Source organism: Lissotriton helveticus, chromosome 12, assembly GCF_964261635.1.
Source record: "Lissotriton helveticus chromosome 12, aLisHel1.1, whole genome shotgun sequence".
Taxonomy (NCBI): Eukaryota; Metazoa; Chordata; class Amphibia; order Caudata; family Salamandridae; genus Lissotriton; species Lissotriton helveticus.
This window is the reverse complement of record NC_136073.1, coordinates 721092406-721108154: the sequence shown is the minus strand read 5'-3', so window position 1 is coordinate 721108154 and position 15749 is coordinate 721092406.

Sequence of the window (15749 nt, the reverse complement as noted above, 5' to 3'; positions counted from 1 at the left end):
TGGGCCTCTCTAAAGTGACTTTCCACTGAACAGTTTCTTTTTAAACGGAGACATTCTCCATAGGGTACATTGTTAATTAGACTTCTGGGATGATAACTTGCCGCATGTAACACGGCATTTCCCGCTGTGGGTTTCCTATATAGTCTGGTTTGCAAACTATTATAATCCACAAATACTTCCAAGTCTAAGTAATGCACACTCCTATCACTGATTGTACTCGTGAATCTGAGGTTTAGATCATTGTTGTTTAGTGCGGATACAAATTCCTCAGCCGAGGTTCTATCTCCGCACCAGACAATGAACAGGTCGTCGATGTATCTTGTCCACATCAAAATCCTTTCGTTCCAGATCTCATTGTCTCCTCCCCATGCCTCGTGCTTCTCCCACCAGCCTACGAATACATTCGCGTAGCTGGGAGAGAAGCACGAGCCCATAGATGTTCCCCTTGTTTGTTTATACATCTGGCCAGAGAACAGAAAGAAATTATTATACAGACAAAACCTTATCATACACACAAGCATTTCACTATGTGCCCGAAACTTTTCACTTTTCCTATCCAGGAACCACTTCGTGGCACTAATCCCTTTTTCATGGTCAATGCAAGTGTATAGGTTCACAACATCCAATGTTATTAGCAACATATCCTTATCCCAAGTGACACTGTCCATAATGCGAAGGAAATCCTGCGTATCTCTCACATACGACGGTAGATCCTTCACAATAGGAGCCAAGTAAGTGTCAATAAAGCGTGAGGTATTCTTCAGGAGGCTCCCTATCGCCGAGACAATAGGTCTGCCCGGTGGTCTTTTGGCGTTCTTGTGGATTTTCGGCAGGTGGTAAAATGTAGGAAGAACAGGAGATTCACAATGAAGAAAAGAAAATTCGTCTGAGCTCAACATGCCATCACTCTTCCATTTGTTCAGAAGAATGTCATATTCTATGGTGCTCTTTACATATGACTCTCTTTTTACCATGGAGTAGCATTCCGTGTCTCTTAATTGTCTCAGTGCCTCATATTCATAATTCTCTTTAGAAAAAACAACAATGTTGCCGCCCTTATCTGAGGGCTTGATCTCAATCGATTTGTCATTGCGTAATGATTTTATTGCTTCCCATTCTTTCCTTGTGATGTTTGATTTTTTCATATCCATTTTCATATTCGCCATTTTCTCCAAGTCTGCCGTCATGGCCTCACTAAAAACGTCTATCGCATCGTGAGAAGCATTTGGTAGTTTTTTGATTTATTTTTTAGATTACTCGGGTCTCTCACTTGTGCGATATTTGTTCCATTGTCACTGTCCATATGGGGTTCACTTGTTTGCAAATCCTGCGTGGGAGTTAACAAGATGTTTAGGAGATTGTCCTCTATTGTTACCTCTCTGGATGTATTCTCAGTCATTGCTTGCCTTGTTTCTTCTTGTCCCATTATTGGATGTTGTAAAAAGATTTTTTTGAATTTTAATTTCCTTATAAATCTGAACAAGTCGATTTTAGTGTCCACAAGGTTAAACTCGCTCGTGGGACAAAAGCTTAGACCTTTTCTGAGTACCTTTATCTCATCATTAGTTAATGTCCTTTTAGAGAGATTGATGACATTATTGTCTTCCATTTTCATCATTGTTTCATTTGATTGGAAACACTCCGTGTGACCATTGGGGTGGTGGTGCCCTGCGAACCTCCCCTTGTGCCTCTTCCCCCGCCTCGTCCTCCTCTTCGGCTTGTTTGGGGTGGATGGTTCCTTAGTTGTGGTCTTTGCATGGTCTCTTTCATCACCTGGTACTCGTCGAAAAAAGGTTTTGCATTATCTTTTCCTTTCGTAGGAGGAGCCGTGTTGTGTTCCCCATCCGATAGCTCTACCTCTGATTCTTCGGTATCAATGGTGTTCGTCTGTCCTTTCCCTTGAGCGAGTCTCTTTCTTGTGGCATCATACTTGCGTGCAAAGGTTAAAATCCTGCCCGACAAGTAGTCTTGCTCATCCCTTTGGAATTTTGTCTGTTTCCTTTTCCGTATTTCTAGTTCATATTTTTTAAGTCTCTTGGCCATAGCTGTTCTCAATTCCTCGCAGGCCTTGGTATCCTTTTCTTTGGCAATGGTTTCCCCCAGGTCTGTTATATTTTTGATGCATTTATCCCGGTCGCTCCAAGCATATTTTATGAGCATTCTGACCATTCCCTTCGCTGATTCTGCGGTATATTCCGCCCAGTCTTTTAGCAGGGCTGGGTCCGGGTTCTCATATGACGGGATTGTATAAATGCGTAAACCCCTGGGGATCCGATTGCAGTCTATACATCTTTCAAGGGAGGTGGCCTCCCACCATTTCCTCACTTCTCGTTCTTGTAGCCTCTCTAATTGTTGGAACAGGCTTTTCAAATTGGTGGTTGCCACTATGGGTTCCGAAATGTCGTTTGTACTGGTCAGTCTTTCTTTTGCTGACCTGAACATTTCATTGGCAGCTGCCTCCCTTTCCCCCGTAAGTTCTCCCAGGGTCGCCATTGTAGAAATGTCTGAGTGTGCGCTTTTGTTTTTAAACTAGTTCTTGGGGCAGTGTCATTACACACGTTTTATCAGGGGGTTTGGAGAATTGTTTTCTACACCGTACAGGACTGAGGGAGATCGTGTTCAATGCTAAATGCGCGCTTACAAGGGCTGACTGAAGTCACTCACCGCTGCCGGATACGACGTTCGTTGGGCGTCCACTAACCGTCGGCGTCCTCCGTTCGTCCCCTCACGACTCGCGGGTGACCAATCGTCCTATTCCACGCTCCAGTTTTCGTTTGATTCGGAGACCGCAAATCGTCCCTCCTTAATTCAGTTGTTGCTCCTTTTCCCTCGGGGCAGACGGCCAAAATTATTTTGCACACAGGTCCTCCACCGCCGTCGCTCCACAGTGTCCCGGGTGCTAAGCGCCAGCGCTGGTGAGGCGCTTACGATGCAAACACAAAATCCAACCAGTATTGTCAGATAGTAACGGCCAGCACTCCGGTGTCAAATAGTCAAAGTTTATTTCTTCTCCAAACCCCCCTTCACCCCGACAGACGCATTTCGCAGTTAAGCTTCGTCAGTGTCAGTTTGTGCAAAATATCAAGCGCCATTTTAAACCCCTCGTCGGCACTCATTTCATTGACATAGAGAACGTTTCCTCATAGTATCATGACGGCCATCTTGTAGTGTGTTATTTACAACAATTTACAACGGTAAAAAATGGCAAAAGATTAATATAAAGTGCTCTTGTGCAATTTTAAAATCATTGACAGCAACAAACATTTACATTTATATCTCTTTTTCTGCGCACTATAATAGTATATTGAGTTGATATTATATCATTTAGCTCAATGTCTGTTAAATGAAGTAGTTGGATTCTGGAAAACTGGGTATAAGTATATGTGTGTGTCTAATAAAAAAAAAATATGTGTGTCTAATAAAAATATATATATATATATGTGTGTGTGTATATATATGTATGTATATATATATGTGTGTGTATATATATGTATGTATATATATGTGTGTGTATATATATATATATATATATGTGTGTGTATATATATGTGTGTGTATATATATATTCACTGAAAAAACCATAGGTTATAGACCATATATAGTTAGGAATTAGCATTTAGAAAACCTTATTTTACTCACACAAAACCATTGAAATTCCATATATAGTTAGTTGCACTAACTATATATTGCGCACCCGCAATCCACTGCTGATGATGTCACATATTACATCATTCATGACATGGTCAGTGACATCACTGATGACATCACTGATGCCATCTCAAATGACATCACTGATGACAACATCCAGTGATTATGTGTTTCTGTAAAGTTTAAATATGTTTTACATATTGAAGAATGAGTGGATGTATAAGTGTCTGAATGAAGGTTTTAGTAGGTGCGTGATTGACTGTATGAGTGAGTGATTAAATGCGTCTTACTAAATGCACGGGTTAGTGACTAAACTGTCTGAAAGTGTGCATCAGTATGTCTGTTGTTGTGCAAGCTGCTGCATGTGTTGATCAGTAGCTATATAAGTAGCTATATGGGTTATTGATTGGTTGCACAAGTATTTGTATGGGAGACTGAGTGTGTGTACGGCTGGCTGGGAGGTGTGTGACTCTGTGCAGATCAATGTGTACTTGTATCAGTGATTCTATAAGAGAGTAAGTATGTGTTAGTATATGTTTGAAAATGTAAGGTACTCTATGTTTAACTGTGTAGATTAGAAAATGGAAGTGTGATTGATTCTTTACAGGACTGACTAGGTGTGCGAGTAACTCCATGGATGAGTGGCAGAGTGTGAGTGTCTGTATAGGTGTATGAGTGCATATGATAGTGTTGTAAAGATGAGTGATTGTATGTATGAATGATTGTATGGGTGAATGAGTGAATGTGTGTGTAGACGTAGGAATCAGTGAGTGCGTATGTAGTAACTAGTATTGGTGTGTCAATGGTTTCAAAAATTATACTCTGTATTTAACACTGGGTGTAACAGAGGTTATATTAAAGTGTGAGGAGATGCATTGTATTGTCACATTAATGATATCATCATTGATGTGACCATTGATGTCAAATGAGATATCATCAGTGATGTCATTTGAGATGTCATCAGTGATGTCATCAGTGATGTCATTTGAGATGTCATCAGTGATGTCACTGACCATGTCATGAATGATGTAATATGTGACATCATCAGCAGTGGATTGCGGGTGCGCAATATATAGTTAGTGCAACTAACTATATATGGAATTTCAATGGTTTTGTGTGAGTAAAATAAGGTTTTCTAAATGCTAATTCCTAACTATATGGTCTATAACCTATGGTTTTTTCAGTGAATTTCATTGGTTTTTTAACAGCTAATATCTGTAGCTGTAAAATGTATTCTTCTTTAAATCCCAAAATATATTTTATATGTTTATTAATAATGTTTTTTTTAAATATTTTTTTTTCTTCGTTCCTGCTTCGCGAATCGGGAAACTTCCCGTTAGCTGACCTTGATGCCGCGAAATAGACCGCGAGCCGGTAAACGTTTCTTTACCGCAACTGCCGCGTTAGAAAACAACATCGTGACGCCTCCCGTCCACATGACGTTTCGCGTTGTCGCGTGATACGTCATATGACGTGCTACGTTAGCGAACTGGTACGCGAAGCGAGGCGCAAAGCGCAGGTTTCTGGAAGCAAACCGTGAGGCCCTGCAAAGCGCGTAACGTAAACACAGCAGGTCATGTGACTTGGTAATAACACTTTTCATTGGTTCATTTCACTTTTGGTTTCCTAATGATGTAAGACTAGGTCATATAATCTAAAATGAACACTTTTCATTGGTTGAGAACTATTGTTTTTCCCAAATGATGAAAATCCCTCCTTCTTTTCTCACTCTGACTTTCATCATTGTGAGAGAAAGACCCTTTGTTACCAGTGAGCAATGGCTTCTTTAGTAGCTTCAGCTGGTGCTTCCCCACCACCTCCACCACATCCAAGGAAGAGTGGACCACCTGCTCAAGTTATAATTCAGCAAGAAGAGGAAGAAGAGGAACAGGACGAAGAGCACGAAGAGAGGCACTTTTTGCCTGAGGAGCCCAGGACGTCTCACCGGAAAGAAAACTTCATTTGGCAATTTTTTTAAATTCCCAAAGGTCAGAAAAAAGTAAATGCAAGATACGTAACTTGCCTTATATGTCAAGATAGACTGTCCAGAGGGACCGACAAAAAATACAGTTTCGGAAACTACACAATGCATCGCCATATGTCTAGGTGGCATCCTAACAACTACAGTGCTGCACAGTTTCGTAACGACCTAGATAATCTCCCTATTATGGCCAGAAGATCTGTTGTACCGGAAGTAACGGGACCAGAGGGCAGGGAGATGGTGCCAAATATACAAACGAGATTTCGTGAAGTAAAACAAGTCTGCGTACATTGCAGTGGATTCATTTGCTACGGAGAAAGTAGCATCACTCTGATCAACAGAGCTATTGACAATCATGCTCATGTTTGTCCGAAACGCCCCAAACAATAAATGCTTTTTTTTTTTTGTTGCTCCTGTTGAGCCCTTTACAATGAATCGTTTTCGTTGCCCCCTCCAACAAAAAAAAACTAAAAAAATATAAAACTGTTCAGAAAAATTCAAAAAAAGTAAAAAAATGTTCAGAAAAATAATTTAAAAAATATAAAACAACAAAAACAATAAAAAAAAAGTTCTTTTCAGAACTACCTCCCCGGTATTAAAAAATTGGTACAATATTTGGAACTGTGCCAACCTCTATTTCTCTTAGTTCGCTTCCCAGTTCGCTCGCCGGTACGCGAACCGGAAGCGAACCAAAAAAACAGTAAGTATAAGGGAAGGAAACAGACAGTTATGTTAAAAGAAAGACAGCTATAGGGGAGTAAACTAGAGATACTATTACCCGTAATCCACTGCTGATGATGTCACATATTACATCATTCATGACATGCTCAGTATGTATGGAAAGGGGCAGATTTATATTAACTAGCACATCCCCAGAGATGCACCAGTTAACGTGCACCGCTGCTCTACCACCCACAGTCTGCCGCATTTACAATCAGATAGGACAAAGCTGCATCAAAACCCTGCGCCTGCTTGAAGCAGGCATAGATCTTGACGCAGGTAGGGTGAAAGCTAAAGCAACAACTAAGTGTCGTGTGCAGAAGTTGCAAAAAAGGAAAAATGGCGTTTAAACCAATAATGAGCCCATGCTAACTTAACACAGTGTAAAGATATCCAGGATCTACATCAGTTTGGGGTTCACGAACCTGGCAGGTAAAAGGCACTGAGGCTTTGCACCGTGCATATCTCATCCCAAATCATATGTTGTTTGTGAATGAAACAATTTCCCAGACCAAATGCTTTGGCTTGGCTACTTCTAAAAAATTAAACACCCCTACTATCCCGGAGTTAGAGGAATATGATGGTTGGAGTAATTTTACTCAGTTGTCCATTAAAGATTTACAGGCCCTACTCCATAATTCTTCCTTTAACATTTCCAGTATAAATCCAAAAGGTTGGCTGCTTTGGCAACGTGCCTTATCCACGGTTTAATAACGCTGCCTTTTGCTTTATATAAGTTTTCAAATTGTATGAAATATATACCAATAGGTCGTTATGCACCTTTAGGTAGTGGTTTTCTTCATGAGGTCTGGTCGCCTCCATACACATACAGATGTTTCAAAGATAATCAAGAAGTTTATCTGAATGGAGAGGAATGCACTGAGACGCCAGATCATTCACTAATGTGTAGGCACATACAGTTACACGGTTCATGCAACAAACACCGACCAAATATGGCTTGCGTGTTGCAAGGCACGCCAGTTCCTGCTATCATCCCCACGTTCAAGTTGTTGGAAAATGGTAGTTATTTGATGCTCAATAATGAAGATTGTTCTGGGTTAATTAAAAGTATTCCTTTTATCGTAACAGTAAGTGAACGGGTTATTTGCTGCAGAAATGTTCTATTTCCTCCCACACATGAACATAGGGAGTTTTCAATCTGGCCACAAATACCAACCTTGGGAACAGATTTCAACGGCATGGCAAGAATAAGAGCTCTTTTGTCTCAGAGAGAGGTGGCCTTGAGTTCGGCCCGTGAAACTTTCGTGCTTCACATAGCGAACACCCGTACAGAGGTGCAGACCCTTTTAAATACAGATTTGCCTTTCCATTTCAGCAAGATGGTTCGGACTATCTTTAACGCGTCCTCCACAAAGGGCCTGGCGCACTTTTTTAAAGTTGTTACCAGTGGTCTCGTGACTTCATTTGAGAAAATCTTTGGAGTCATCCCTGCTTTCTTTCATTCTATTTTTTCCACTGTGCTTGGTGGATTCCCATTTTTACTTGCATTACCAGCGGACGCTCTTGTGCTTTTTTACATTTTTAAATATGGATGTCCCTCCTGTGCAAGCTCCCGCCCTGCAGCTGCTGACGCTGTTCCGCAATCGCATGCTAGAATATTATGGCACAATGCCGTTGGCGATATTAAGCACGGCATATGGATTATCTTTTCGATTCTCCTACTTCACCTGTGTCCAGCCTGTATTTCACTGCCTGACCTGTGATTTCGATTGGGCCATTGATTTGTGTCTCTGCAGACCGGTTTCTCCTGACGTCGACTTTAATCAGCTCATGACTCCTATCATTACTCACGAGTTGGTTTGTCCTGGCGAAAGGATTATGGCTGTGGCATTGATGCATGGACTAATTGGTCCCTGGAATTTACTGGCGGCAACACAGTCTTTCTTGGAACAGAGCTTTCTTGAAAACCCACCGAGCTGTCCTCTGATGGTGATAGAGGATCCGGTGCTGGGAGAGCACGTATGTTCTTTTCCGCTTTTAAATTGGATGGCTGAACTCTTTTCGGATGAAGACGGTGACTTCCTATTGGAGGCTGTTGCAGCTTATTTTGCATACACAGTTATGTCATAGACCTTTTTCATGTTTGATATGCTGAGTACTAGCATTTCATTAACAATTCATTGACTTATTTGTCAAGTTTTTATTATTTAGCTTGCCTATTGGCTTAAGCCTCGATAAAGTAGTTGGCTGTTTTATTTTTCTTTAGCATTAAATTTTCCTAGTTTTTAATGTTTTACCTTGCGGACCGTCCACATATAAAGTTGCAATCTGCTCTCATGAGATGCCACTTCTATTATCTTATTCAGTTAGTTTCCGGATCATGGGGAAGTGTCATCTAGATCCTGGATATCTTTACACCGTGTTAAGTTAGCATGGGCTCATTACCGGTTTAAACGCCATTTTTCCTTTTTTGCAACTTCTGCACACGACACTTAGTTGTTGCTTTAGCTTTCAACCTAGTAGTTCATCGTGGTTTACATGACAATAATATGTTATTGCTCTACTATCTGCTTTGCTTGTTAAACTATATCTGTACAGCGACTGCTGAAGTTTCAAGAACAACACGATACAGAATTGTTATGAGGTCTGATCTCCACGACTTCATACTCATAACATAAGTGCAGCTTCTGCCAATTCTGGGCATGAGGCGGGTTTTATATTGCTTTGCCGAACACACATACACAACACTTGATGCGGTTCACATGAAGAGAGAGCTGGTGTATGCTGATGTGATTCCTTCAAATCAAAGACACTAAAGTATGGGCACGCCCTAAACCAACACAAAGAGACCTTCTTAGCAAATAATATAATATGTGTATTAGGGAGGGTCAGATATAAGCAGCCGCGGGCCGTGGAGGGAGTTACGGTGAGGCAGGGAGGCGGGGAGGGGGAGGGGTAGGGTGGAGCCCTCTCCACCCTGCCCCTCCCCCTCCCCGCCTCCCTGCCCCACCGTAACTCCCTCCACGGCCCGCGGCTGCTTATAAGTGTTGCTAACTCTTATTCATTTACAGCATGTTAACATACTGTCACCATTCGCTTTTTATGTACTAGTAACTATGCTGGTAATTTTGCTACTGATAATATGTGTACTTCTATTATCTAAGATACTACGCCTGAGAAGACGGCATTAGTAAATAAACATTTCAAATACACATGTGTTCTTCTTAACTCCATGTTCTGGTTTCTAAGAAATATATAACGACCGACTGTTCATGAGTTCCACGTATCCTGAGATACTATAAGTTCATATTCTGGATTGTCTAAACATTGAGAGTTTGTTATATCCAATGTGACACTGTACCTAGCTTGCTAAGGGGTTTTTGATTACTAAGGTGAGTTTTGGGGCACCCTAATTCGCCGAGGTTCCAATCCTCTGTCCACAGTTCTGTGTGAGAACAGAAACCCTGCGACAGGGACACCCCTGAGCCTTGCTGGAGCTTCATCACACTTGCGATACAACTCCAGCAATGCGCCACCTTTACGGCACAGATACGTCACGCATCTGTGCTGTTTTTGCCCCATGATGCGCCGCATTGTAAATGCAGCACACCATAGGTGACGGAACAGCGGCACAGAATGACTAACACATCCCTGGTGATGCGCCAGTCATCATAAATCTATCCCTATGCTTCTTATCTTGTTAGAGATGAACCGCCATATGTATCATCAAAGTTTTTTGCATTTCCTAAATAGCGAACATTAAGGAATAAATAGCGATTCTTTACCATTCCTAGTTTGCGATGAGCTATTTGCTAATTACAAATTACCCATTCATTTCCATGCAGCAGGAGGCCCATAGGAATGAAGGTGCAATTTGCGATTAGCAATTACCTCATCGCAAATTACGAATTTTTCCGAGGGTGCAGGGGTGTCTCAAGAACACCCTGCTGCACCCCTGAAAAAGAAATTTGGGGGCATATGGCGCACATACATTTTGAAAACATTCCTTTACCTCAAAAACGATTTTCAACTCATAATTTGAAAACACTGCACATGGGGAAATGACTTAAAATGTCCTTAAGACACATAAAAGCGTTTTTTGATTGCCTTTGCAGCATGTTTCAGTCACCTTTAACATGCCTATGTAACGCAAACATTCCAAATCTAAATTTGCCATGCACAGGTGGGAGCATATTTACAAGCAATTTGCTCCACAGACAAACTTCTTACATTGAAATGGGAAAAATAACATCAGAGACTCTCAATTACCTTATAAAGAAGCAGACACCATTATGTCCTTGTCATCAATATTAAAACCATTGCTTTTTCTCAAAAACGATTTACAAGTCATAATTTGAAAACACTCCACAGCTCCTATGCACATAAAAACCCTGTCAGTACTAATACTTCACATTTTCTCCAATTACAATTTCTCAAAGAAACAAAATCTATTTGTAAAACACTTGAGACAAAGCAACATTTGAAAAACACAACTTTCTTCATAATTTTCTCCTTAAAGCACACTATTTTCTATCTAAATTAAAGAAATCTTTTCTCACCTTAGCAAATACTTTGAGTTTCAAAACAGTCTCAGAAACACACCAATTTGTCTTCAGCAGAGCAAAAGGTATGCACTCCAGAGTCTGCAGCTATCAAAAGCACAGAAATGCTGTAATTCTTCACACATATCTCTCATGTCACCCAATCAAAACTCTTCCCTCACTTTTTTTCACATGAAAACCCTTCCCCCCTCTGCCATTTCATGCCTTTTCTGCATGGCAACCACGTCTTGGAAGACCTCTGGTGTTTGCAAGTTCACACAACAATGTTGCAATTGAACTCTGAACTCTCAGTGCACCTCATATCCACTGCATTCTTTCATTTAATGATTTTTTCTTCACCACTCAAAATACATCTTTCAAACAACTCATCCATGCACCCTAACTTTCTGTTTTCAGCAATCAAAATCCACCAATCACTGTTACTGCTTCATTAACACAGAAACTCCACAGTTTTTTTCATTTTAAACTCTTATTTTTTCAACTGCCATTTCATTGCCACACTTCATCTGACTGCAGGAGAACCTTCTCTCACCATGTTTTCTGTCTGGATTGTTGGACATAGTTACATCTATTGGGCTCAGAGGTATGCTGAGAACAGGAATTTACCTAACCTCAATTTACAAGATGTGGAAATTAAGTGGTTTGGCCACAGAGGATTAAAATGTCACCAATTGATACCATTGGTGAAAACCTTTATGCATTTGCCAAAACCTGACCTGTTAATTGTGCACTGTGGAGGTAATGATTTGGGCACTTTGACTGGGGTAGGTCTGGAAATGCTTTTAAAGGACACCTTTGAGCAATTGATGGCACTTTTTCCTCAGACTGCCTTGGTATATTCAAATATATGCCAAAGACAGAAATGGAGGTGGTCAAACCAATTTTGTCCACAAATTGAGAAGTCGAGGAAGCATGTAAACAAATCTGTTTCAGCTTACATGAGAGACCATGGAATGGGCTCCCTGTACAACAATAACTTGCGTTACTACATGCAAGATATCTACAGAGGAGATGGAGTTCACTTCTCAGATGAGGGCAACAGAGTTTTCATTTTGAATTTAAGACTGTGCATTGGTACCTACTTATAAGTACCTAAATGTACCATAAACCCAAAAGCTCTTCTCAGAGCTACCCTACATCTGATCACTCACAATTATTATTTTACTCTAACTTTTTTCACTAATTTTCAAGAAAGTACGCTCCCCAGAACGCTTCCCAGTTCGCGAACCGGGCGCACTCCACGCAAAAAAACTAAAAAAACAATATTTTTTTTTTTTGCCCTGCGAGACCCTTTTAAAGCCTCCACATCAAACCTAGGGGGTCAGGGACGACCTACTATGCCCCCTTATGGTCATTTGCCCCTTCGCTTTGGCCTCCTCTTGTCTCTCGATCCTACCGAGAGACAAGATGGCGGCCGCTACGGACTGTTTGGAATGTTTACAGACGCCGAAGAACCAATCAGCTTCGCAAAGCTCCGAAGCGGAGCGCTGTTACAGATATATATCTTTTTTTGAACGTTAATTTCTCAAAATCCACTGGAGCACATATATTGAGACCTAGCAAAGGCACAGCGGGCTACCAGTCCCTACAATTTTGCCAAGTTTCGTGCAAATCCATTCAGCCGTTCGATTATTATTATTTTATTTTTTTTTGCCCCGCGGGGCCCTTTTAAAACCTCCACATCAAACCTAGGGGGTCAGCGAGAATCTACTATGCCCCCTTATGGTCATTTGCCCCTTCGCTTTGGCCTCCTCTTGTCTCTCGATCCTACCGAGAGACAAGATGGCGGCCGCTACGGACTGTTTGGAATGTTTACAGACGCCGGAGAACCAATCAGCTTCGCTTCACAAAGCTCCGTTGCGCGAAAAGTACGCAAACTGGAGCGCTGCCCGGTCCGCTGTTACAGATATATATCTTTTTTTGAACGTTAATTTCTCAAAATCCACTGAAGCACATATATTGAGACCTACAAAAGGCACATCGGGCTACCAGTCCCTACAATTTTGCCAAGTTTCGTGCAAATCCATTCAGCCCTTCGGGCTAAAAGTGAGGCCAACCGCCCTATGGAAAACTCAATGTTAAAAACACGTTTTGGGACCCCCCTTTTTTCTCTGCCCCCCTTGACAAACCCCCCCCAAATTTTCAAGGGCTGCTCAGAAACAAAATGTGCCATTTTCCTGAAAATTTCAGCCAATTCCATCCACAAACGCCAAGGTTATTAGACATAGAATTTTCAAAAATCCCATAGAGAAAAAATCCTAACTATATATACCTACTGGCGACCGCCAGTAGGTAATATGTGTGTATATATATATATGTGTGTATATATGTATGTGTATATATATGTGTGTATATATATATGTGTATGTGTGTATATATGTATATATATGTGTGTGTATATATGTATATATATATGTGTGTGTATATATGTATATATATATATGTGTGTGTATATATGTATATATATATATATGTGTGTGTATATATGTATATATATATATATGTGTGTGTATATATATGTATATATATATGTGTGTGTGTATATATATTTCCAAAAATACCCTCACAGGCAATGAGCACGCACTCGAGAGAATCCTTTCTTAACATTTCTTTATTGCACCATAGTACTTGCAGTTTAGATACCAACGCGTTTCACCGCCTACAGACGGCTTGATCACGGTATATATATATATGTGTGTGTATGTGTGTGTATATATGTATATATGTGTGTGTATATATATTCTTCTGCTCTTCGAGGAAGAAAGGACTCGCACTCCCGAGTACTTTTCCGATATTTGGCTTTTATTTCTTAGTTCTTAGAACAACATTGCATCACCAACGCGTTCGGTGGCGGCTGCCACCTTGATCACGGTCGGAGGCTGTCTTTTTTTGTTTCAACATATATACAAATTTAAAAAAAAGAGGGTAATCACATGACTTCCTGTTTCCTCACAGGTAGGATTATGGTTGATGTAGTTTAAAGGGCTTATTATATTCTTCTTTACATTTAACCATTGCTTATACAACCCCATTCATTTATATTTCACATCATTTAGCCCATTTGTGTTTTCCTATTGCAACCACCTCTTACTAAGGTCATTTCAAATAAATTAACCAAGATTTTCAATTTGTATATGAATATATATATATGTATGTAAATATGTGTATATATATATATATATATATATAATGTTTTTCATATGTAGAAGCAAGGTAATGCATTGCATGAAATCACACGTTTTGGAATTGTGCCTTACGCTTTTATACACAATGAACATTTTTCTAAAACGTATTATTTGTAGTTGCACAATTGGGAAGTCTGTGTGACTCAAACACTGAGTCTCTCTTCCATTGTTATTGTTTCATTTTCTATAACACTAGCAAAATGTCCGTGGTGGTCATGTGACCAAGAGCCTGTGTGCTCGAAACGTGTCTTCTTTGTGCCCAATAAAGAAAACTTTGAAATCATACCTGGCTGGTGTGGCTTGTCGTCCCTTCGTTTCTGCGGGAAGATCGAGTGAATTTACCCGGGCGGTGGCGCCCGCTCGAGAGACAAGCCCCAGCCCGCTTGGAAGGGCGAAGAGCTGCGCCGTGTTTGGGGAGTGACGTTGAGTCAAGAAATCTCCGCCCGCCGGCTGCCTGAAGACTTCGTCTGCCGAGATTACCCTCAGCGCGACTGGAGCCTGAGGGTCGGGTCCCCCTACACCCACAGAGAAAGCCAACAAGCTGACAAGCGGGGTGAGTGGGGGCAAGTGGCGACATCAGCAGCCAGGGCTCGCTCGGCAACTGTTGCCGGTAGCGCGACCGGGTACGAGGACGGCCAGGCGGCCGTAGTGCATTCTGGGCAATGGAGTTCCTTAAGGGGTGGGAGGCCTCAGCGGAAAATGTTTTTAAGAAAAAGAAAACACCTAATGGAACTGATAGGGGTGGATCTGGTGACACAGTACCAGCGAGTGGAACATCATTAAAACAGAAAGGGAATCAACTAGAGAGACTACGAAAAAAAGAACTCAGCCGGTGGTGGGAAGCGACATCTCTGACAAACTACATTGAGATGGATCGCGTGCCCAGAGGCTTGAGGATCTTTATCGTGCCTACGTTGAATAAACCCAAACCTGAAGTCCTTAAAGCATGGCGCGAACACACCAATGCCTGCTCAAAAACAATGATGCAGATCCTGGTCAAGAACGCATGGGAGGAACATGACGAGCTATTGAAAGAAATACAACTGCTTCTTGATGACCTAGCAAGTGATACTGACCAAACTGAGGTGACAAAGATTTTGACTCTGGTGGATGACAAAATAAAGAAATTTGAAAAAGGCATTATGGCCAGAAAACAGCGAAAGTTTGAGCGTGACGAGCGCGACTACATGTCGGGAAGGATCCTAACTTTTGCCAAAAAATTTGACAAACCACGTTCCTCACTCCTAAGAGATAAGGCATTGGGAATGGCTGATAAAGACAGGCGGCAATCAGGAACAAGGTTAAGTTCTGATGCAAGTTCACTGGATGGCAATGCACAACCAACCTCGAATATAACGTTTTTTTCCGACGAAATGCGCCTCATGTTGGAGGCCAACGAACAATCAATCAGAGGGAGAACACGAAACCAAGGCCGAGGAGGAAGGGGAAGAGCAAAAGGCGACGAGAGCGGCGATGGAAAACCAAGCAATTCTGGAGTGGGAAACAAAAACCAGATGCCGAAAGCCAAATAATGGATGTACAAAGCAAAGAACTAACGGTAATAAATTTATCTAATAGACAGTTATCTATAGATGAAGAAAAGGTCTTGTAATTGGGGTTAACATTTTGTCCAGACTCACAATTTGATTATACGCAGACACGCATAGACATGTACATGTTTGCCAGGAAACT